The 26,596-nt window shown below is 38.2% G+C and overlaps 1 protein-coding gene and 1 long non-coding RNA gene across 2 annotated transcripts in view; one reads left to right on the forward strand and one right to left on the reverse strand.

Moving 5' to 3' along the window:
• The window catches only part of MCTP2 (multiple C2 and transmembrane domain containing 2), a 258,431-nt gene that overhangs the window by 55,895 nt on the left and 175,940 nt on the right, over positions 1-26,596 (reverse strand). The window lies entirely within an intron of this gene.
• On the forward strand, positions 1,166-6,338 carry LOC131381198 (uncharacterized). Its single transcript, XR_009209762.1, has 3 exons — positions 1,166-1,309; positions 2,615-2,799; positions 6,181-6,338. It is a non-coding gene; the product is annotated as an uncharacterized LOC131381198 (long non-coding RNA).

Genomic DNA, 26,596 nt, shown 5'->3' on the forward strand with positions numbered 1-26,596 from the left:
AAATTAATAATTTGGAGTATTAGAAAATATCTACACTTCAAGTAGAGATAGATATGGTAAAACTAGAAATAGAATAAGAAGAAGTATGGCACACTGAGAAAGGTTTACTTTATATGTAAAAATTTGATATCCAGAAAGAGAGAGAAAAGAGAGACTAGGAAAAAGCTATAAGTGATACTGGATGAGAATCTTCCAAAACTTATAAAAGACATGAAGTCATAAAGTTAAGGAATGCCAAATAGGATGACTAGAGAAACATACACACACACACATTCTCTCTCTCTCTCTCTCTCTCTCTCCCTCTCTCCCTCTGGCATCTCAGAGTAAAACCAAAAATAATTAATGGTCAAAAGCAAGTTTGAAAGGCAGGCACAGGAGTAAAAAAGACACTTTGCCTTCCATGGAGCAATAATAAAATTGACAATTGACATGTCCAAAAAATAGTAATAGCCAGAAGAAAAAAAAATGAAACAGTTTGTATAAGATTTACCTAATCCATTAATGTTTGGTAAAACTTGCCTCTAAAGTTGCTTGAGCCTTAGGTTTAGCTTTCTGGGATGATATTAAATTATAGATTCAATTATTTAATGGATTTAGTGCTATTTAAGTTTCTTTTGCAACTTTGATAAGTTGCTGTATGAGCTTTATTCATTTCATGTAGTTTCAACATTTTAAGTTTAAAATTGGTCATAATATCCTCTTATGTTTAATCTCTGCCTCATCTGAATAACCTCCCCTTCCAATGCCTGTTTGTGTCTTTTCTCTTTGTACATTGAAAATTCTGAGAAGAGAATAATCAGTTCTCTAAGTATTTCAAAAAGATAACTTTTAATTTTGTTTTTTCTTTTGATTTTACACATGATTTTTGTTCTTTTTTTTACTCCTGCTCATCAACTTCGTATCATTCTGCTGTTCTTTTTATAATGTATTGATTTTGAAAGTTAATAAGTTTGCCTCTGACTTACTTTCAGTATTGGTCTTGTCTTGTCCTGTTTTTTGTGGAACACAAAAAGTGAATTCTACCTCTTATATGGAAGGGCAAGGAGCCAAGCTTTCTTATCAAGACATTCTTGAAGAAGAAAAGGAAATTGGGAAGAACTGTGCTAAACCTAAATGTTTGTGTGACACTGATACAGGAATAGACAAGAGACCAATGAAGAAGCCAATCTATGTATGTAAACTTGATTTATGACTTTGTAGACATTGCAGATCATTGAGAAAACACAGAATATTCAATAAATGATACCAAGTCATTTGGATACTACCCAGAACACAAAAATGAAATTAAAACACAAGAAGATTTAAAGATGTAATGTAAAATTTAAAAAATATTAAAGAATATTTTTATGACTTTGGGCGTAAGAAAGGATTCTTCAAATATGTCACGAAATGCACCAACCACAGGAAAAATTGGGTAATTTTGATATTAAAGATTATGTTTATCAAAAGATAAAACAGCATGAAAAAATAGAAACCTCTAGAAGATATTTTAAGTACAAAGAATGTGTATCTAGATTAAATACTTATTAAAAAAACAAAAAGTGTAGGGGGAGAAGAAAATTAGGTAAATTAGGCAAAGATAGAGCAAAGAAGGAGGGATCCAAATGCCTCCAAACATATGAAACGTGTAAGTATTATAATAAAAAATGCAAATTAAGACCTCACCGAAGTACCACTTCACACACCAGATTGACAAAATTAAGAAGTCAGATAATGCCAAGAGTTTTCTAAGATGCAAAATCATAACTTTCATTTGATGCTGATGGTTCATTAATCACTTGGGAAATGGTTGGCATTAACTAATTAAGCAGAAAGTGTATATCCCAAAACCTAGCAGTCCTACTCCTAGGTATATACCCTAGAGCAGTAGATCTCAAAGTTGAGCCTGTATGAGAAGCACCTGGAGGCCTTATTTAAACAAGATTGCTAAGTCCCAGAGTTCCTGATTCAGCAGATTTGGAGGGGGGCCCAAGAAACCGCATTCCTGAAAAGTTTTTAGATGCTGCTGTCCAGGCACCCCACTGGGAACTATTGCTCTAAATTCTTACACGTGTCCACCAGATGATATGTATAATGATGTTTACAAGAGTACTTTTGATAATGGCAAAAAAACTCAAAAAACAAAATGAAAATATCCAAATATGTAATCAATTCAAAGGTCTATCGAGAATAGAATGGATAAATAATTTACTCATACAGCTATACACTATACAGAATGTAAATGAACTACATAGATGAACATCAAAAACGATACTAATAAATGCAAGTCACAGAATAAGACAAAATTTTTTTATGATTTCTAAAACCTTCAGAAATCAGATAAAATTGAATACATTGTTGAAAGATAGACACAAAGATGGCAAAACCACAACTGACAGTGAGTGACATGCAACATTCAGTATTACCATTACTCCTGGGGACAAAGCAGGAAGAAGGATTCAATTACAAAGAAGTAGAGAAAGAACTTCAAAAAATGTTCAGTTTGTCAGTGGGGCAGTAGGTACACAGATGTTTTACCTTATCACCATTCTTTAAACTGCATGTATGTGTGCATACATCGTTTTACAAACTCCCTTGTACATGTGACATATTTTACATTTGTTTTCCCTTACAGCAGATCACGTACCACTGGAAACACTGAGTGTGATTCTGCAGTGGCCTAGGAATGCTTTCAAAAGCCATGATTTCAGGGTTCCCAAGCAGCCACTGCCATTGGTTGACAACTGTCACGAAGGACAAAGTGCCGATTTTGAAAGTGATAAAGGCCAGGGTAAGGAAGAAACTCGAAAAGGAAAACGGGTACTAACCAAACAACACACACACCCCCCAGATTATTATGGTTACAAAATTGTGGAGAGATGCAGAGGTCCTGACCTTCAGTTCTCACTGTGCTTTGCTCCTCTTTATTCATGGACATAGAAAAGGGCAACAGTCTCTCTTCCCGAAAGCCCCACCCTTCAGCCTCTGACATCTCCACCCCACACCTGTACAAAAATCCTTTGTAGTCAAAAGCACTTGAAAAATAATCCATGGTCTAATAAATTTATAGACATTGCATAAACATAACAGGGCATGCTACCTTTTTTTTTTTTTTTTTGGGGGGGGGGGGACGGAGTATTAGTCTGTCGCCAGGCTGGAGTGCAATGGTGCGATCATGGCTCACTGCAACCTCCACCTCCCAGGTTCAGGCCATTCTCCTGCCTCAGCCTTCTGAGTAGCTGGGACTACAGGTGGCTACATTTTTTAAATAATAATGTCACATCCTACTCTTTGAGACTTTGTATTCTGAACTTACCTGAGAAAGGGATACCATTTCTTTTCTCTATCACGTACAGTAACCTGTGAAACACTGATCATCTTATATCCATTTCAGAAATGTTAGTCACTGCCAAGAACTGCAAATTAAAATGCTTGAGGGGTCAAGTAGTTGAAATGTAGCCCAGGTGCTAGACTATAGGGCGTGGTGGGGACCATCGTAAGCTCAGTTTGCATCCCTTCTCCAAGGGGTCTATTTCTTAGTGTTTCTTACTCAGTTTCAGCTGACTGTTTCAGGCAAAACTAGATCTGACATTACCCAGGCTTACCATTTTTCAAGAGTTCACAATAGGAATGAACTATGAATGCACACAACTTGGATGGATCTGAAGGCCATTACGCCGAATGCAAAAAGCCCATCTCAAGGGTTATGTACGGCACGATTCTTTTTTGTATGACATTCTTAAAGTGATAGAATTACAGTGAAGAAAAATAGTTAAGTGGTTGCCAGGGTTAGGGTTAAGGATGTGTGAATATTAAGGAGCAACACAAGAGAGGTTGTTTGTGATGACAGAATAATTCTGTATCTTGACTGTGGTGATGGTTATCTGATATGTGAACTACATACCACCACCACTGAAATGCATGCAAAAGCTGACTAAATGTGAATCAGGTCCATACCTGAGTTAACAGTATTGTGCCAGAATGAATTTCCTGGTTTTGAAAATGTACTATGGATATGTAAGATATTTATTGGGAGAAACTGGCTGAAGGGGGCATGGGAACTCTTTGCACTATTTCTTTTTTAACTTCTTGTGAGTTTTAACCTATTTTCAAATGAAATGATTTTTTAAATGTTCTTGATGTGAACTCCTTCAATTTTTAAACATAGAGAACAAATTCAGTCACTTTACAATACTTTGTTTACTCTTTCTCCTTCCCCCCAACATACCCACATACCCCTCAGAGTTGGCCACACAATTGTTCACAGCCAAGACCCAGATGATTTGAATATACTTCTAATTTGTACAATGCTCATAATACCTGGCTCCAGTGTCTATCCATTCACATCAGGGTCAAAAGAATCACTCAAAGCATAGGTCTCATCTCAGTGTTCTTGTACTCAAGGTCTTTTATTTTTTCCCACTCTCTGTAGACAGTCTAAAACTATCAGTTTGCAATTCCCAGCCCATCAAATCAAAATATGCCTGACCTTCACATGTGCTATATGCAATTCTTTCTCACTGTTTCCTACCATAATTCTTAAGTTCCAGGCATATAAATTTGCCATTCTTAAAAACTGCCTCTGTTTTTCTTCTGAATACCTTAATTTAAAGTGTCTCTAGGAATGTTCGTTTTTCTCCTTTACCGGTCCCCCTGGTTGGAGCAAACCATTCTTTCTATAAGATACCTGGCACATACTTCTCCTGGCACCATGATTAATTTTGTTCATATCTATTGAATGCACCAGAATTATTTTGCTCTTTGAAATCCAGAATCACATATAATTCATCTCTATATTTCTTGTAAAACATAGTATAAAGTTTTATATGATATAAATACTCAAACATTTGTTGAATTGAAACTGAAGTCAAAATTTAAGCATTTAAAGAAAGGTCTAACCAAACGCCACTTGTTGTTATCCAACATTGCAGTGGGGTAATGTCACAGTGAGGCAGCATGTAGAGTGCAGTGGCCCAGGGGGAAGACCCCTTAAATCAGAATCCAAACTATGGCTTTGGATAATATAAATGCAAGAGGACAGAGCTTGAGAGTCTCCTGAATGCACAATCCCAAACGTTTCCCTAATGCATCCTCAGTGTGCACATTTGTGAGTGGCTTGGAAAGCCTGAACGTGGAAAAGTTCTGGGGAATGGTTTATTTCCATTCTATACTCTACATCAATGCCCAGAAAGTCAAGGTGATCAAATATATCACAGTTTCTGAATCAACTAAAACTACTGAATTAATCAACCAACTAAAACATTATTTCTACATGCACACATATGTTTATTGCAGCACTGTTCACAATAGCAAGGACTTGGAACCAACCCAAATGACCATCAATGACAGGCTGGATAAAGAAAATGTGGCACATATATGCCATGGAATACTATGCAGCCATAAAAAAGATGAGTTCATGTCCTTTGCAGTGATATGAATGAAGCTGGAAACCATCATTCTCAGCAAACTAACACAGGAACTGAAACCTAAACATCGCATGTTCTCACTCCTAAGTGGGAGTTGAACAATGAGAACACATGGACACAGGGAGGGGAACATCACACACAGGGGCCTGACTGGGGCTTGGGGTCTAGGGGAGGAATAGCATTAGGAGAAATACTTAATGTAGATGACAGGTTGATGGGTGCAGCAAACCACCACGGCACATGTATACCTATGTAACAAACCTGCACATTCTGCACATATATCCCAGGACTTAAAGTATAATAATAATAATAATAAACATTCTTTCAACCAACATTCATGAAACTTTTACTACATCTGAGGCACTGAGCTGCTAAACTCAGTTTATTGTAAGCTGAGTAAGTGAATAAGACATAGTTTTATCTATCACTGCTCTACTGTGAATAAGGCACGGTTTTATTATCTAGCAGCCGCCAACATGAACTCTTACACGCACATGCACCTATGCGCACACACATATCTAAATTCAAGTCCCCATTTTGCCTTATTTAAATACAGTTTTAAGTACAAACGTCAGGGTACCTCATTACGTATGATTCCATAGTAGTCAAAGGAACATTTCTTTTTAAATAAGGACATAAAATCATTACTGTTTGACTTTGGGGGAGTTTGAATATGGAGTCAAATGCTCTTAACTGTTTTGTACTTTTCCCTTTTGTGTTATTTCCAACAGTTGTGAAGCAATTAAATTTTCTAACAGTAAATATTTATTTACAGGTGTGTAGAAAATATTCACTTTGGATCTAAATCATGGCTCTACTGTACTAGCTGTGTGATCTTGGAAACATTATCAAACATTTTTCTTCTGTGAAATGGGAATGGTAATATCTGCCTCAAGGGCTCTTGAGAGGATTAAATGCAATGATGAACTTGAATGGCTGCCATCATGTTTTTATACATTGGATAAGTGGTTACATCCAAGTGAAAGGACAGAGATATAATCGTGAAGAAAATTACTTGGATGACAAAGTTTGTTAGGCTCTATTTCACTAATTATTTTTGCAGAAAAGCATTCAGATAATTCATTGGTTCAATTAGAAGACATATACCCAGTTACTACTTTGTGTTAGGCTCAATGCTAGACAATGAAAGTGCTTAGGTAAGACTAAGAGTTTAGCCTAGGTGTCATGGCTCAAGCCTGTAATCCCAGCACTTTGGGAGGCCAAAGCAGGAGGATCCCTTGAGCCCTGGAGTTAGAGACCAGCCTGGGCAACATAGTGGAAACCCCATCTTTACAAAAAAAAAAAAATGAAAAGAAAAAAGACGATGACTGATAGTTTAGTGGGAAGGAGGGAGTAAAAGCAAAAGATATGACAGTGGTAAAAATTCAGAAAAGCTGCACATGCTTGGAGATGGTAAAACATCCAACAGTGCTGGTTCATAGAGCAACGGCTGGCAATAAGGTGGGAGAACTCGGTGGGGACCAGTTCATGGAAAATCCTGTATGTCACAGTAGGAAGTTGAGAATGTGATTTGAAATGAAATGAGAATGGATTTCTAAACAAAGAAATGATATGATCAAATGTTTAACTAGATACATCAGGTGACATGGTACCCTTAATTATGGAAGTGGGCAAGGGAAATGGGAAACTGGAAAAAAATTAGGAAGAGTTTCACTGTGACAGTCACTGGGAAAGGGCAAGATCGCTTTTGCTTGGGATGCTAAAGGATGTTTTACAGAGAATACAAGATTTTACTTGCATTCAAAATGTGGCTTGAAGTTTGACTAACTGTGTAGAGTCATGTGGGGAAGCACCATGGATTTAGTGCCCCTTACACTCACCCACTAACTAGGAATTATTTCTGAGTCCTGCACAACCCTCCAAGTCATTCTCTATTCTCTTTTCCCTTTTGGTTGGCCCCTGGAACTAGCCCATCCATTCCTCTCCCCATGAGAGCTTGAGTGCCCAAGACCCTGGTGTGGACAGGTACACAGCTTCCTCCCAGACTTCCTGCCCTCCAGCCATACACTAGCAGCCGTGGGGAAAGGAGACTGAACACACCAGGTATCAACGATCTTTCGTGTTGCCCACAACATGTGACTTCTGCATATTTCAAATTGCTGTCCTCCCAGCCACTCTCAGGTTAAAATATGTATAGTACATAACCTCTTCCTTTTTCCCAAATTTAAGCCTCTCATTGAAACACTTCATATGCAAGAAACCGGAGCTTGCTTTAGAAATCATCTTTATCCTTTAGGAAGCCACATGAATGGAAGACAGGAATGCATGACCTCATTGCGGTAGGCAGAATAATGGAACCCCAAATAGGCACCCACATCCTATTTCCCAGAACCTGTTATGTTACAGGACAGAGTTAAGGTTGCAGACGAAGCTAAGTTTTCTAATCATCTGACCTTAAAATAGGTAGATGATCCAAATTACCTGAGTGGGACAAATACAATCCCAAGGGTTCTTAAAAGTTGAAGAGGGAAGCAGAAGAAAGTCCAGAAAAGACATGAGGGCAGAAACAAGGTCAGAGTGATGTGACAGGAGAACTCAACAATCTCCCCTTGCTGGATCCGAAGATGGAGGAATGGCCCATGAGCCAAGGGATGTGGGGGCAGCCTTCAGAAGCTGAAAAGCAAAGGAAATGAATTCTCCCCTAGATCCTTCAGAAGGAAACAGAGCCCTCCCTTAATTTTAGCCCAGTGAGACCAGGGTTAGACTTCCGACCTCCAGCACTATAAGATAATACATTTGTGTCATCCTAAGCCACTTATGTCTTTGATAATTTGTCACAGTAGCAACAGAAAATTAATACAATTGTACAGGCATGCATCCGAGATCTTGTGAGTTTGGTTCCAGCCAACCACAATGAAGCAAAAATCACAATAAAGTGAGTCACACAATTTGTGGGGTTTCCCAGCACATAATAAAGATTATGTTTACACTGTGCTATAGTCTAGTACAGTGTACAGCAACATATGCAATGGTTAAGTTGCAACATTAAGTATGCAACAGCGTATGTCTAAAAAGGTGAAGTAAATACACTTTAATTAAAAACAGTTCATTGCTAAAAAAAATACTATCATCTGAACTTTCAGTGAGTCATAATCTTTTTGCTGCTGGAGGGTTTTGCCTCAAGGTTGATGGCTGATGACTGATCAGGGTGGTGGTTGCTGAAGGCTGGGGTGGCTGTGGCAATTTCTTACAATAAGAGAGCAATGAAGTCTATCACATCAATTGACTCTTGCTTTCATAAAAGATTTCTCTGTAGTATGTGACGCTGTTTGATAGCATCTTACCCATAGTAGAACTTCTTTCAAAATTGGGGTCAACATTCTCAAACCCTTCCACTGTTTTATCAACCGAGATGGAATATTCTAAGTCCTTTGTTATTTCAACAATGTTCACAGCATCTTCACCAGGAGTATTTTCCATCTCTAGAATCCACTTTCTTGACTCATCCACAAGAAGAAACTTCATATGTTTAAGTTTCATCATGAGATTATAGCAATTCAGTCACATTTTCAGGCTCTACTTCTAATTCTATTCTTGCTATTTCTGCCACATCTAAACTTACTTCTTCCACTCCACCCTTCAAAGTCATCTGTGAAGGCTGCAATCGACTCCTTCCAAACTCGTGTTAATATTGATATTTTAACCTCCTCCCATGAATCACAAATCTTTTTTTTTGTTTTGTTTTGTTTTTTTGAGATGGAGTCTCACTCTGTCGCCCAGGCTGGAGTGCAGTGGCGCAATCTCGGCTCACTGCAAGCTCCGCCTCCCAGGTTTACGCCATTCTCCTGCCTCAGCCTCCTGAGTAGCTGGGACTACAGGTGCCCGCCACCACGCCCGGCTAATTTTTTGTATATTTAGTAGAGACAGGGTTTCACCATGGTCTCGATCTCCTGACCTCGTGATCTGCCTGCCTCAGCCTCCCAAAGTGCTGGGATTACAGGCTTGAGCCACCACGCCCGGCACAAATGTTCTTAATAGCATCTAGAATGGTGAATCCTTTCAAGAAGGTTCTTATTTTGTCCAGATCCATCAGAAAAATTCACAATCAATGAGAGTTATCATTTTACAAAATATATTTCTTTAATAAGACCTGAAAGTTGAAATTAGTCCTTAATCCATGGGCTACAGAACGGATGTTAGGTTAGCAGGCATGAAAACAACATTAATCTCATTGTATATCTCCATCAGAGCTCTTGAGCAACTAGGTACATGTTCAATGAGCAGTGATATTTTGAAAAAAAATCATTTTTTTCTGAGAAGTAGATCTCAACAGTGGGTTTAAAATATTCAGTAAACGATGCTGCAGACAGATGTGCTCTCATCCAAGCTTTGTTGTTCCATTTATAGAGCACAGGCAGAGAACATTTAGTAGAATTCTTAAGGGCCCTAGGATTTCTAAAATACTAAATGAGCACTGGCTTCCATTTAAGGTTACCAGCTGCATTAACTCCTAACAAGAGAGTCAGCCTGTCCTTTGAAGCTTTAAAGTAAAGCATTTTCTGTAGCTATAGAAGTCCTAGATGGCATCTTCTTCCAATAGAAAGCTGTTTCTTCTACATTGAAAATCTGTTGTTTAGTGTAGCCACCTTTATCAATTATCTCAGCTAGAACTTCTGGATAACTTGTTTTGTAGAAATGGTGCCAATAAACTTGTTAGATGCAGGTTTGCACAAATTTTCGATTTGTTAAAAAAAAAAAGCAGTATGTGCAAAGTGCAATAAAGTGAAGCCTGATAAAAGGATGTCTGCCTATATAATGTAAAAGGGGTGAAGATACATACGGAAACTATGAAAGGCTATTTCGACTGACCAGAAAACCAATTCTGCACTTTCGGAAGAAATCAGTGGGTGTAGGAGGTGGCATGTTCTTCCCAGTCAAGGTCCTATTTAGAGAAAGGGAAAAAGACACCAATAATGGAAGAACGGCCTTGACAAATCTCAGCTTCATGAAGCTCCACAAGCAAAATGTCCTTTCCTGCCCTGACCCTCCCTTTTCTTCCCTGCCCTCTAATAAAACCTTCATATTTCCACCTGTGCCTCTAAGTCATGCTCTCGGTGCCATAATATAAAGAAAGGTTACCAAATCAAAATTCTTTAACCATTTGTTTTCTTAAGATCCATGAGCAGTGAAATGTACTATTTCTGGTGTTTATTTGACATTGTCTTTGACTAATTCTATGTGTCACAGAGTGACCTGGTCAGTTATTAGAGGAATATCAGACTTGGTGTCTGGCTCTTAAAGACACATTTCCATCAAGTAGTTCTAGTTTGGTGTGGGTATAACCCCATCTGGCCATTTATTTCCAGTGCTTTTGTAGGTAGACATCTCAATTATATGTTTCTCACTTTTATTATCCTCTATGACTATTTAAATAAACAATGCGTATCATTTTCAAACTGTCAGTTTCACAATATCACTATACTGAACATTTCTATGAAGAATATGGCTGATCCATTCTAATTTTAAAGAAAGTACATATAAAATATAAAATATATTATCTTAATATTAAATATAAATTAGAGGCTTTTAGACTCCGTTGCTCTAGACATGAAGTTTTTGTTGACTTTTATTTTCCTCTTTAGAAAATATTAATGGACTTTTTTAAACAGGGGGAGAAGAAGGCTTCTAACCTATATGATACATTCACTTCTTATTAGTTTTTATTCTCTTAAATGTGAAGCATTTATTAAAATTCCATCCCTTTAATGTTTGCATCATGCTACTGGCCACACTATATTCTACATTTTGTGATGATTTTATATAAATGGAAAAAAGTCAAACAATCACCTATAGCCCAATAAAAATCCCCACACCACTCATACAGGCAGAAAAAGTAGTTTAAAAAGTAGAAAAGCACTGAACTAAATGAAAGAGAAAAAGCATCTAATGTGCTGCACTATTGGCTTTTTCCCCCTAGAATGATCATAATTTCAGGTCTAGAATCAGACAATAAATTTCTCATTATGCGTCTTTGCAGAAGGTGGTAATTGAGCAGTTGAAAGTCTGATTTTGGTAAATACATCTTTCAAAACCATCAGCAAATTCTCTGCTCTGATTAACGGAAGGGAGGAAAAAATCCTCACACATTTATTTATTCTCCATAAAGGTGGGTAGATGAAGAGGTCAAGAACAAAATTCCATTAAAGGTATCGATAAGTGTCTTACTCATTTCAGAAGCGTAATTTTTGGCACTGTGGGGCCCTCCGTGAGAGAAGTCCAATGGGATTCTAATTGGACTGTAAGTGGACAAAGCATTCTCTAAGAGTGTTCTCTGACTTTGCTCACATGAACGTTAGGCTGCAATTGTGACTAAAAGCTTAAACATAACACTTACGACTTACTCCTTCATGACTTACTCCTTTATGTTCATAGAAAGATTAGATCAGAATGAACACAGAAAAAAATGCTCCGGGTAATAAAGCAAGTGTATCTAATTAGCATTAGTGCCGTGATAGAGTAAAGCAGTTCACTGTATTAAGTTACTCCACTTGCAGCTTTATTTCTGGCACTAAAAGAAGCAGGCTTGCAGTAAGTTCACATTAAGCCTGCAATAGCTCTGTACATATTCAACGTGCTTAAACCCGACTAAGGTGCCCTAATTCAGGAACCCTCCAATAGTGATTAGTGAGTGATGCTATTTATAGCAAAGTACAATTCCTTCAGGAATCCTATCAAGAATGTCTTGGATGGTCTCCCATTACTCAGATAGACTACCTATTTGCTTAATTGAAAAGCAAAATTGTGCTTGTATCAGAGCCACACATACTTGCCACTAAAAACAAGAACGATGCCAAGGCTTGGATCCTCCTTTCCCTTAGAAATGCTGTTAGGAGTCTTGAATTTATTCTGATCAAGAGGAGTCCAAGAAGCTTTCTTACAATGCTGAAACATCACCAGCCCTCAGGAATAAATCCAAAATATGGTCTTCAAACATGTGCGCACACACACACACAAGTACATGTACTCACTCAAACCATCTTTTGTGCGCCAAAATAAGAGTTCAAATCAAAACCCAGCAGCTACAAATTCAATTTTTGACCTGTTACTTTCAAAATCTGTTGCATCCTGTAAATGAATGTGCTCTAAAGAAAACTACTGAAGCACTGATTATCCCATTTAAAGATGCTTCTAAATTTTAGTGTCTTTAACATCAGATAAAAATAAAAAATTTGATGGCATAAATAGAAAATAAAGTCTTTCTTCGCTATTTTAGGATCAGATCCTTTTAAGCACACAATGAAAATATTTTTAAAAGCCCTTTAAAAACCAGGAGGCAGATGTTCAGGTAAAACCAAAGCCAAGGGATTGTTTATTTTAATAAAGCTATTATATGTGTAGCCCCAAATTAGGAGTGGCACTCAGGCCAGGAGATGTCTAAACCATCACCACCTGTTTGCCCTGAAAAATCAATTAAAGTCACACTTTCATAGCAGCCCCCTTCTAAACAATAAAACTTTGCTTCATCATGAGACTTGAGGCGCTCAGAGGGAACATGTTTGAAACCTAAATCCTTAGTCTCACATTACTTATAAACTAACCACAGTAAAAACAGCCTTCAGGGTAGTCATAGAAATGGGAGGGAGAAGGAGATGACAAAGACCAGGAAGGGGAGAAATCCCTTCTTCCATTTATTTCATACGGAGAATCATACCTACTTTTGGTGAATTCCAATAATTTCTTCAAAGGCTCTATTTTTTTCTTTTCTTTTTTCCTCCTTCACAACAGAATTCTGCACTATATTTTCTGTGCAATAGAAGAGATCCAACTTTGCAAGTTGAAAGCAAGGGCACTAAAGCCATCGCAAGTGTTTTAGTAATTAAACGAATATGCATAATGAACCATATGCCCAAAGGGCCTGTTCTTCATGTGGGCCAGATTTTTGTTTGAATTTTTAATTTTTATATACAGATGAAACATTCAGTGTAATCTACCAACAGTGTGAGATAACATGCAATCAGAGAAAGTGCGAGGGGCAGTCCACGCAGAAGCAGGAACAGGAGTGACTACAGAAATGCCCTTCTGAAGATTTTGATTCAAATGTGTTTTCCCCCTCCAGCAATTGTTCTCGTCATCTGCTCAGAGTCTTCAAGAGACACATATAATGAATACACTGACAGCTTTATACAGGATGAGTAAAATACAGCGCCGTCAGCCGAAAAGTGTGAAAATCTCATGGGACAAACAAGAATTTCTTTAAAACAAAAAAAAAATCCTTCTACACCCATCAGTCAGACTACCATCTTGAATTACAGGGAATCCTCCCAGGTCTCTTTTGGAAGCTACATAAATATTATATTGCAGGCTGTAGGACACATATATTAGCAATTTGAACTGATCTAAGAGGAATTCTTCTCAATGACGCAACTGTGCATAGTGGGTAGAAAATGCTCGAGGTGGAATGCAAGCTTGCACTCCCCACTCCTTCCTACAGCAACACAGACTATGAATTTAAGGAGTTCATTATGCTCTTCGCAAACAGATAGCTCCCCGATATTTCCTAAACTGCCATTGGGAAAGAACTAGTAAAACCTTTCTTTAAGCTTTTCAGTGTCATTTAGGAAACACTGAGTTATAATCAAAGCAATATAAGAGATACAGAGTCTGATAAAACTGCTGCATCAGCTCTCAGACACACGAGATTGAGTCAGGATTCTCCAATGCAGAGAGGAGACCTTTCTTCAAATGTGTCTGTGTATCATTTGAAGTTTACAATGATGGTCTGGACAAAGTTATCACGTCCTAAATGTGGGTTGGTCTTGCATATGCCTGATTCAGGGGAAACATTTCAGAATGGGGGTGTGTTGGGAGGGGTGAGGTTGGGGGGATGCACAGAGGAAATCCTAAAGTTCACCTATTTTCTACATATTTAGCCGAAATAACCTAAATGCAGAATGCTGCACGGGGTGTTATGGCACTGCGAAAGGATTATGAAAACAAATCTGATCAAAAGTCAAAGTGAAGCCTTGGACCCTTTTCAGCCCCGCTTTGGAACACAGAGATGCTGTGGTTTTCACTATGTAAACACCAGAAATGGAATGGAGAGCATTTAAAGAGCAAGTAACAATGGTACAGTAAATAACATCTCTTACTGCTTTCACTCCTAATTCAGAGTTTATGCCTTTGACACCATCTAGGTTACTTGATCTAGTGGTCTCAGTGGAAAGACAGATAAACTTCAACTGCAGGCAGAAGACAAAAATTGACAAGGAGTGTCACCTTTCCTGACTGTTTAAATCCTTTAAGGAAGTGTCTGAGCAATTAGAGAGGGAGTGTAATCTTTGCAGAGTGCATTAACACTCTCCGACCTCCCAGACAATAGATCAGACCTCAGACACATAATGCTTCCCTAAGGCTTTTTAGCCAGTGTATTTGATCTCTTAGTCACTCCTGTGTTACTGTAGGTATCATCCACGTAGAAGGCATTATTCATGAGCACTACTGTCCATTGACTGACGCTGGACTGCAGTCAAGCAAAAAGCAGGAAAGACACCACAATTCTCTGCAGCACTTCCTGTATCTTTAAGACGGAAGCTGGGGGTAGGTACAGCTCTCTGGAAAAGATTCTTTCACATTTATCTTTAAGCTACGAAGTCTGTAATGTCAAAAAGCGTATTAGCAACAGTAATACCCATAGGTCATTAGACGATCATGGGGCGTGAATGGAACCAACCCCCAAAACATGCCACACTTTTTGTTTGTAAAATGAACTTCCTAAGAGAGTCATTGAGAAAAATACCATGAGTGATAAACAATACTGGAATATGCAAAAGAAAGCAAAGGGGGAAAATCAAATAAAATCCTTGCACTGCAAGCTTTTAAATCTTCATCTATCCTGCAGGTTACTCTGCAGGACACACTAGTCAGGCAATAACCTATTTCCTGATGAACACATCCTGTTCCAACTGCTCATCTCACAGTGAAAGCTTGGCTTTTACCATTTATTATAAACATTTTCAAGAACTGCTTACCACGATATATTTTTAATGGATTAGATTTTGGTCAGCTGCTAACAGAGCAGAGAACTGAATATTTTTTTTATATGAAGGCTGCAAAATAGGTTTTCAGAGTGTCTCACTTGCATTCCACTTCTCTCCCTCATGAGTAATTGGAAGAACAATTGAAACAGAATATAAGAAGGCCAGAGGTTTCTTTTCTTTTTCTGCCTCTTCTATTATATCATAAAAAACATTCTGGATCCAAGGGTACAGCATATAAGACATTACTGGTTTGAACTTTACCGTAAGACTTAGGGAAACGTTCAGAAGAAAGGCAGAGACTGCAATTCACATAATTTGCTCAAGACCGTCACAATTATCGGTTGATGACACTCAACATCTAAAGCCTAAAGTGTTTAAACCAAAATAATTGCATTTTCTTAGAATCAAGGCAGCTCCACCTTGAAAATGTACACGGCAAAGGTTTTCTAAATGAGACTACAAGAAAATAGGAAAGTTGAAAATTAGTTTTATCCTTTAGAGTTTGCATTTTCAGACTCAAACTTAAAAAACCATAAATGAATATATATAGTCACAAAAAGCAATTTAAAAACTCTTGAACCTCAACTAGCAGAAAAGAAAGATCTCCTGTCTTCCAAATGCTTTCATTTTGCTTTGACAATGCCTCATGTCCAAAAGAACTAAAAAAAGTTATCATATTCACTATGTACTGTCTAATGTTAAAAATATACATATTTATGTTTTGTTTTTATCCCTAAATAAAATAGCTTTCAAGAAATTTGTGATCCTGGTCACATTAAAACTAACTTGAAACACCTAGCTAAGGGAGGAAATGGTCTCTGGAAGCGACTAGCTTTGATACTATGATTTGAAGGAATGTCTCTGTGAACACACACACACACACACACACACACACACACACACACACACACTCAGCGTCATGCCTAAGCCATGTCACACCCAAGAGCAAAGGCCTTTATAGAAGCTAAACCTAGCCAATGGCATAAGCATCAAATTTTAGCTGCAGGTTAAAGAAAGTAAAAATGAAATTAAAAAAAGGAGCCTTAAAATGGCGATCTTCCTAATGAAATCTGTACCAACTGGGCAGTAATCTGGATCTTATTTCTTCTGCAGAAGGAAGAACGTGCTACAGAATATTCAAGAAAATTATTATAAAAACAGAAAAGTACACAACATGAAAATTTCAATTGTTTTTACTAATGTAATAATTTCTGCTTCTAGACGATTGTATCAAATTAAAAATAAATTGCTGAAATTAAAATCCCCAAGAAGTAGCCCACAGAAATTTACCTTAGGATTTTATCATTTATGAGTTTCTATCGCCACCTGCAGGACTATCTTTAAGTAAACTCAAGCAATTGTCAAGCTATTTGTTATTTTTCTTTCCTTTTCCTTTTTTCTCTCCCTCCTCTTATTCCCCAACCCTGTTTTTGATTAAATTTCCAGGAAATCAATTTTTTGAAAACATGTAGATTATTAAAAATGGAAAAATCGCCAATGAAATGCAAAATCAAATTTGCCAAAAGAGGTGCAGTTAATGAGGCCACAGTCAGCTAATTTTTTTTTAACAGCTAAACACACTATGCGTTTTCCTATTGTGAAAAGTAGAATTTGGGGATGGAGGGTAATGAATTAGCCTATAAAAGTTTCCTTGCAAAAAAAATTGAGGGTCTCGGTGATTTCCAAGGAAAACTGCTCTTGCTATGGGACACAAAATGTTTGTAATTGCATGTACCTAGCTTAACCCAGAGCAGAAGAAATGTGGCTATTAACAGAGGCATACTTAGTTGAAGAAGCAATACTCTATTTCTTCTTAAAGAGAAGACAACGTAAGACAAGACTTCACTAAAAGTGTCACTAAAGCCTAATAAAGAGCAAGGTTTTATAGCAGAAGTCAAAACTTAAACACCTCCCAAACACAAAAACACCGTTCATCAGCACCATCATCCTTGTCATCACTGTTATCATTGTTATCATCTTCATTACTCTCATCACTATGGACACAACATTTTGATGAGGAAAATTCACCTGTTCTAACAGAAGCGTCAGTCAAGTGAGCACGAGGTAACCATACAGATTTACATCTCCCTACGGCATGTTACCACTCTGAATAGCAACTCCACAGACTCACAAACTATTTTTACTCAAATGTAAGACCTGAGGGAAAATGTACCTAAAAAAAAAAAAAAAAAAAAAGCAGAGTCCAAGGATCCTGTGTATATGCAGTTTGTACTCATGAACTAAAACCATAATTTCAAAGTTTATGACTATACAAGCCGCGCATTGTAAAAGTAGTGTAGGACTGAGAATCCTCTGTTCAAACAAATGAGGAGGTCTTGGGAAAATCACTTTCTGAAGCCTGCAGCTTTCTTCTTCCCCTCAGACTGACCACGAAAGCCCCTCCTACCTTATTCTATGGCTCCATCTTCCCTATATTAAAAACGACAGCTGTTGGGTCTTACCTAACACCAATGGGGCCCAGAAGTATATTTCTGTTTTGTTTTTTTTTCCTTGACAAAATGAAGCATCCCAGACAATGAATTAAAACAGAAATTTTAAAGAGCTTGGGAAGCAATAGAAAAGTCATTTTCAAAGGCCAAAACCAATATGGATTTAGGTAATAAGAGAATCCCAGGGAGACTAAAACAGTCAGTAAACACTGTGCAAGAGCAAGGCTTAGATGATTACATATTGAACCTGATTTTGATTAAATATCAAAATCTTTTTTTTTGTATACGTGAGATGTGGATGATCAGGCTTTATAATAAAAATCTTCCTCTAATACACATCTGTTATTTAAAAAGCCAATGACACAACCCCAAGATAAAGGGAGCAGTAACAAAACACACCTTTCTAAATCATAAATCAAACGGCAAAAGTACAACATGCTGTAGTAAACCCTGACCAGAACACAAAGAAGGCTTCTCTCCATAAACATCAGATCAGGCAGCTAGAATGATTACTGGGCTCTCTAGTAACTGTCACCTGTGGTGGGTCTAATTACAGGCTACCCCAGCAAGCACGCCCACATCACACAGCAATAAAAGGGCCTTCCGCTTGCCAAGCACAGCCAGACAATGGCGAGCACATGCCACCTGATGGGGAGCCCCAAAAGATCAGCCAGAGAGACTAATAAAAATGACAGCTTAGAAACAAATGACAAAGCTCAGACTGCAAAAAAAAAAAAAAAGGCAATATCAAATTAGCCAGATATCTAAGTGCTGAGCATGTTCTTCAACAGGTCAAAACCTACATAAGGAATTGGTTATAACTGTTTTCACACACACCAAGTTCCCCTATTTCTAAATATTCTTTTCTGTTTTTGCATCACACAAAATGTTTGCACATCCAGGTGTCACATAAAGAAACAAATGAAAGGGGAGAAAAGGCATTCAATTCTGAAAATATCAAAAATAGCATCTTCTCAGATTCAGGGGCTGTGATGGCAGTTAGAGGCTTGCCAGCTCTCTTCCTCCTCCTGGCTGCCTTTTGGCCATTTTGCTACTAATTAGCACAATCCCTGGATGGGCAGGACCAAGAAAAAGCCAGAAAAATGCATATCAGACAAGAATATGATGAAGTTGCTAGGTTGTTTTGGATTTTAGCTACTGATGCGGCCACAGGCTGTTATGATCAGGGGAGGTGTAAGAATAAAAAGAAAGCAACATCTGGTAACAGATGGTTTTCACTAGTTCTAGCACCCTTCCAAGAAGCATTGATTAGATGCCTACTGTGTACCCAACATTATCCTAAGCAGTAAGGATATGCACAAAGATGAAAGACTGGGCCTTTGCCTTTCTGCAGCTTGCAATATACTAAAACGATCCTTCAATCACGAGGCTGTGTTACAGTTATAACACATGACATTAACCTGAAGTATTAAGTCATTGAAATAAAATACCTCCTTTTCTTTTTTTTTTCTTTTTTTGAGACGGGGTCTCACTCTGTTGCCCAGGCTGGCCTCAAACTCTGCCTCTGTCTCTCAACGTGCTGGAACTACAGGCAAAAGCCGTCTATTTTTGACATGAACTGAGTTTATTAGGTCAAGCATGAAGAGTATTATCACAGCCTTGAGGTAGAACTCTTGCCTTGGCATCTGGTGGTTAAATATACATCAAGTAGCCCTGGAAATGGTTGACTCCTGAACACTAACCACAGCACACAATACCAAGCTTTGCATTTCCACCCTGTCATTGAACAGCTTCTCAACAAGTCCAGGTCCACAAAAACACTTTGCAATGAAATAGCACATGACTGTGTGTGTGTGTGTGTTTTAGTGAGGCCTTCTCGAAATTGAAGAATACCATCACTCACCGATAGTTATATCAGATAGTAATTCCTACCCATACTTGTAACCCATTCCACGTTTTTAAAATATTTCCATGCTTATGACCTAATTTAATTCCCAAAGAGCACATTTTTCTTATGATATGCTTGAATAATCAAAACACTACCTTTTGTTTTCAAATATAACGGAGGATGATAGAAGAAAGTTGGGGCAATAAAGTAGGGAAACTAAGGAGGTGAGGAGGGCTTCTGGAGAGAGGCAGAGTAGAGGGGATAAATGGGGTGAGGAGGAGGAAGAAGAGACAGAGGGAGGGAGGGGGAAAGGGAGGGTGAGTGGAAAATAGGGGAGGAGGGTTGATAGACTTATGAGTGCTTAGTATGAAAATTCATTTTGCACTTCAATTTGCACAAGCAAAACTGTCACTGCTTGTGGAAAGGGGAAGGAGAAGAGGGAAGAGAGAGGAGGAAAGAGGGAGGATCGGGAGAAGAAGCAAGCCTGAAGAAGGTGGTAGTCAAGCATCAGTTGCATTAAGGAGCTACACTACCTCTGGAGTCTTTTCTTTAAGATTAAAGATCCTAAAATCTGGATCAAGTTCAGTAGGGTATCTCTGGAAAGCAGAGTGAATTAGACTGCACTTCTTGGAATCTGTAAAAGACAAGGAATCCGTATTAGTCAGGGTTATCTAGAGAGATGGAACTAATGGAATAGGAATATATATATATTCATATTTGAGTATTGTCATAGCCTTGAGGTAGAGCTCTGCTTGGCATCTGGTGGTTAATATATATGAGTCTATTAAGTATTATCTCACACAGTCACAAGGTCCCACAACAGGCCATCTGCAGGCTGAGGAGCAAGGAGAGCCAGTCCAAGTTCCTCAACTGAAGAACTTGGAGTCTGATGTTTAAGGGCAGGAGGCATCCGGCATGGGAGAAAGATGTAGGCTGGGAAGCCAGGCCAGTCTCTCTCTTCACATTTTTCTGCCTGCTTATATTCTAGCCGCACTGGCAGCTGATTAGATAGCGCCCACCCAGATTAAGGGTGGGTCTGCCTTTCCCAGCCCACGGACTCAGATCTCCTTTGGCAACACCCTCACAGACACACCCAGATCAATACTTTGTATCCTTCAATCCAATCAAGCTGACACTCGGTATTAACCATCACAGAATCCTAAACAGAAAATTCAGAGAAGGCAGAAAATGTGTGCTTGCAAGTGCACACCAACAGAAAGCTCAGAAAAGGCAGTGGTAGTGACACAGGGTCCCCCACAGAGCCTGGACCTACATACAAAAGGGGAGCTAACCAGTTACATCTAACAGGCTATGTGAATATGGCTGTGCTATGATTACAATAATTGAGATCTAATGTTTACTAGTCAAAATTGGAATGCTCCAAAATAATAAGTGATTTCAGTCAGTCTATCTATGATTCTGTCTGGAATCACAACTCACAAAATTGAAAATATAAACATGAAAATATGCTAAAATAGTTAATAGTGTCCTTTTAAATTTTTAACAGATAATCTTTTTAATGCAATTACTGTAATTTTATTAAATTGCATAATTAGTTAATGCCTGAGAATCTACCAATAGAAGTGCAATTATGTTGTAAAAATTATGCTCACAATATGCAATGATGGGTTGTTCCTATTTTTAAAAAGTGCTGAAAAAAACTTTAAAATATTTTGAAAGTATACTATGTAGTCCTTCATGAAAAGGAAGACTAGGGAAACTATCTTATATATGTTAAAACAAATAAGATGCCAAATATTTTAAGCATTGAATATACCTATATATTTTGCATATATGTATATATGGTACTGTGTGTGCACTTACATATACACACTTTTAAGATGTCTAAAACCCCTCTTCTTCTGGTTATCATAACTGTGAAATTTCTTTTTTCCAGCTTTACACAAATACTTTTAATTTTTGAGCATCAACTGCACACACACCTAGCAAATGGGCAGCGATGTCTGCTCTGCACATCCAGTTGTGACTTCTGGTGGATGTCACAGCCAATGAAAGAGCTTAATCAAATGCAGGTGCATTTGGTTGTGAGTAAACTGGTGACAGAACTTAAAGTAAATCTTTTAGACACGGTTAACACATAAATATCGAAAGCATCAAAAAGACATTTGACCAGAATTATTTAAAGAGTCTAATCTCAAAACGATGTTGCATTTGTCATTTGTACCAAAGCAAAATGAATCTGAATGTTTTTCAGTCCACAGAGAAATCATGGAAAACAGCAGTCCTCAAGGCCTTGCCTTTGGTTTTTACTAAACTGCTTTCACAAAACATTCAACAGAGCAACTTTTAATTTCCCAAATGTCCTCTGCTTCTTTGTGTTCATGCATGTGTGTGTGTGCACAAGTACATGTGTGTTGGAAGGGTTGGCTCTATTACTGCTACTGCTGTTTTTAAGTTCTATGTGAAGTTACTTCACATTTTCTCAATATTCTAGGATCTCTAAAAGCTAAAAATTCTATATATGTTAAATATGGGGTATCACCAAGCAAGTGGACAGTTGTATTTTTTTAACTTTATTGAGGGAGAGGTTGATTGATGCTTTAATTTGTGTATCATATTTCAGTCCTTGTCAACTCTGAAAAGTAAATTCTTTATTTCCCTATACTCAAAAAATCAGAAAAAAGGCACAGATGTTAAAATCATAGCTTTATGAAGATACTTATTGATATATGGTAGATTTAGATTACTTCTTAGATCAAACATCCAAGTAAAAATTTAATAAAGCGAAGAATCCATCAATGCCCCACAAACTTGCCTCCCTTGATACAATAGGTGTATGCCTGAAATATCGGTGGAAAAATGAAACTGCATAAATGCAACTCTATGTTAAAAGCATCAGAAGAACTTTGCTGTTTAAAATCACCTTCTGATGATGCCATCTGTCAAGTGAATAATATTTTATCACATGAAAAATGCATCTATATAATTATATAACTTTAGGACTTTTAATAGACAACATTGGGGTTTATAAAATATAAGTATGTCATAACAAAACACCCATACATGATTGGATCTACCAGTATAAATATCACAATGCAAAGTTATCTTTTGAGAACAAATTTATCTTCATTATGATCAAATAATATATTTGCACTGAGACACTGGGTATATAAAATAGAGATCCCCACCAGAAATATGGGCCTATCTCTTTTATAGCTACTATTTCAAGATATTTTAAAGGAACATAAGGGGTGGTTATTCTCTTCTACTTCATCCCTTTTCTGAACAACTTGGAATACTTAAAAAAAAAAAAAAAAAAAACTAAAAAGTACAAATGCCTTCTATGACCCCTTCCACTAGTTGTTTTCTGTTTTTACTTTCTTCTCTCCCTGAAAATCCCTCTACATCATCTAAAAGCACTCCTCAAAGGTGGGGAAAAAATAAGTCAGACTGTAATCTGGGACTCAGTCTAGAACCAAGGCTCTAGGGTTTTTCAAATTATCCAGCTGGATTCCAAGGATGCCAAATGCATGTGATGCCCAGGGGCTGGGCATTCCCACCTTTGGCTTCTTTAATTTTGGTCTCATCATTACTTATGAATAAAATGACTTGGCTAAAGAATTATTCCCACCCGTGTAATGAGGGTTTCTTTCCTCTATAGCATCACAGCTTGGAACAGGCTTAATCCCCACACATAATATCTAATACAGATCTGAAACGATCAGTATGGTTGGTCCTGGTGTCATTATCTAAATACAAGGACAAAAAGCATTGCATCCTGGACATCAGTGAGAGGCAGAATAGCTGAAAGCTTAAGCCTGCATAGACTAAAGCAAGATGGCCTGGGTTTCAATTCCACCTCCACCTCATACACACACATGAGCTCTGTCACTGTACTTGACCTCTATAGGCTTATTTTTCTCATCTGTAAAAAGAAGATAGTAATCACCACCTACATCAGCAGGTTGTTGTGAGAACTAAATTTATAAAATCCTTGGGACAGTGTCTAAGCACTGAAGTAACATGAACTATGAATAATAGTTCAAATAGTCAAAATCTGTGTGGGAATGGTCAGGTACATGTCTTGTATATGTATGCACATGTGTATAAAATACCACATATATTTACAAATCTATTCATAGGGAAATATACAGGTGCACTTACTTCAAGGCAAAATATTTTAGTTCTATTTGCCCTCATTCACTAAGTCGACATCTCATATTAATTTGTTTTTCAAATGGGAAAGTCAAGAATGTTACTTTTTGAAGGAAGAAAAAGAAAAAATATATACTTAATTTAATACAACTAAGTAAACCTTAGAAAAGGCAAGATACCAAAATATCCAGAAAACATAGGGGAAGGAGAAAGACTCAAAACACAAAATGAGGAAGATTTTCAATGTTCATCCTAACAAGAAGAACTCAGTCTGTAGAAACTTGATTTGGAATGGTCTGAGCACCCTACAAATGCCCATGTTTAATTTCTTATGGTAACAGTAAATGCAACACTGTGCAGCAACATTAACATAGCAGGTGAATTACTGATAACTTTCTTCTCTCATGTGGGGAATACAACCACTCCTCCAAGTGATAAATTGCATGGTAGAGGAAGTTGACGCCTGGGTCATCTAGCAAGGTGAGTTCTCTCATGTTTGTCCATCCACTTCTGATGAGACACCACGTGGACCTAGATCTTAAGAGCCTGCTTTTTTTTTAACTGCTGCTTTCAACAAGATATGATTATGTTCATGCACATATACATAGGCGTCCATGGAAAACATACGGTTGGCTTTCATAAAGTCTTAAAATTGACACTGAGAATAGATTAAACATGATTCTACAATGTTCATATTTGTATCACCTGGAAATAGAGTCCAGAAGATAAAGTTAGTATTTTATGTTTTCTCACAAAACAGAAGAAAAACACATCCCTTCAATTCTGCCCTTAGTTTGTTGTGTTAGCGTCACTTCCTGTACCGTCACAGGAAGAAAAGCCCCACCAGGGACTGGTTCATCTAAAATAGCTCCTTTCACACCTGTGTAACGAACCCTCAACTATCACATTTGCTCATTTCAATTAAAGGACCTGACTATGGGTCATTTAAGAAATCCTTGGCTTAAAACCTTGCTTCAGACACCACCTCTGTTCTGCCCTGTCATGCCAAGGCAAGCAGTTGGAACAAGAAGAAAGTGTCACAATGACGAATAAAGACACCAAGCAGCATTCTGTCAACAGATCACAGGAGAACATCCGTCAGTGTGTGTCACCTCCAACAGATGTGGCAGTTGCATAGTGAAGAAAGGCAGAGGAGAACCTGGGCTTGAGGATCCAACATTTTGCAGAAAGACAACCCATCATGAAGCCCCATAGACTCAGGGACACAGCACCCTAGACTTGGGGACACAGTACTACAGCCAGGGCAGCCCCCGAGGTGTGCAACACCCCCCCAACCCAGTCCCCTACAGACAGCTAACAGGTCTACACGCAAGGTACAAGAATGAAAGGCGTTTTCAAAGAAAAGGAAATGAAAGCTTGGCTACCCATAATCTTACTAAAAGAAGAATGAAAGTAGATGAAACTGAGGTCAGGCATGGTGGCTCAAGCCTGTAATCCTAGCACTTTAGGAGGCTGAGGCGGGTGGGTCACGAGGTCAAAGTTCAAGACCAACCTAGCCAATATGGTGAAACCCCGTCTCTATTAAAAATACAAAAATTAGCCAGGCATGGTGGTGCGCACCTGTAGTCTCAGTTACTTGGGAGGCTGAGGCAGAAGAATCGCTTGAACCTGGGAGGCAGGGGTTGCAGTGAGCCAAGATCATGCCACTGCACTCCAGCCTGGGCAACAGAGTGAGACTCTGTCACAAAAAAAATAAAAAAATAAAAAAAAGATGAAACTGAAATACATTTTTTATTCTGTCCCAGGAAAGCATTTTCTGCATAGCCTCTCACTTTAATAGCAGAAATGGTTTTGGAATAATTATAATAAAACAATTTGGAATAATTATAATAAAAACAATTTTTAATAAAATTACACTTCATCAACTTAGGGAAGGGAAGTATCCACCACGTTATGGCTGCGGTATTTCTGAGAATCACCAAGGCCAGTCAACATACACATGGTCTAAATTTTTGAAAGTAGAATTTTAAATTAAAACTGAAAACGAATTTAAGTGAGCACTTTTATTCCAGTACTTTCAGGACAACCAAATGATAGGCTGTAGGTATATAGCATATCTAACTGGCTCTGCATTTTTTTCAATGGTGTCCAATGAGAAACATCCCTATACACACAGTTGCATAAACCCACGTATCCTTGCAAAATCATACTTTGGAAAACCAGCAAGAAGAACACCACCTTGATCTTCCTTGCTGTGGGCCTCAGAGATTTGAGAGTACAACATGGTGGCCTGCATTCTCCAGCCTGGGGGCGGGCTCTGCTCTGAGGCATGAAGCTCATCAGGGAGGAATCCCTCAGAGAAAAGGCAGTGCAGAAGTGGCTCCATCTCCAAGGCTCCCTTCCTGTTTAGAAGTCCCCTCTATTAGACAACCTATTTCTATTCATCTGTTCTAATCTTTCTTCAGATCAAGCCAGCAGCCCATTAATCATTTCTGTCATCTCCCTACAGAATCCAGGGCAACAGATCTCTGTTTTTCTAAAATCACAGTGCCAGAAACTAAACTCGAGAAAGAGGAAATCCTCTCCTCCTCACAGCGGCTGTCTGGGTGCTGACTGGAAGAAGCTACCAATTGTGTTCACTTTCCTCTTTTGCCCAGAATTGCATAGAACATTCCATGGAAAGTTTTGAAAGGGAATTCAGGTGGGAAGTGGAGCTGGGGGGGTTGAAGGGGAACCCAAGGCATGAAGCCACCAGCTGAGGAGAATGTGAGAAAGGGAAGCGGGTAAACAAATGCTGAGACAATGACGGATACAGAT

This window comes from Hylobates moloch, unplaced genomic scaffold, assembly GCF_009828535.3.
Source record: "Hylobates moloch isolate HMO894 unplaced genomic scaffold, HMol_V3 SCAFFOLD_14, whole genome shotgun sequence".
Classification (NCBI taxonomy): Eukaryota; Metazoa; Chordata; class Mammalia; order Primates; family Hylobatidae; genus Hylobates; species Hylobates moloch.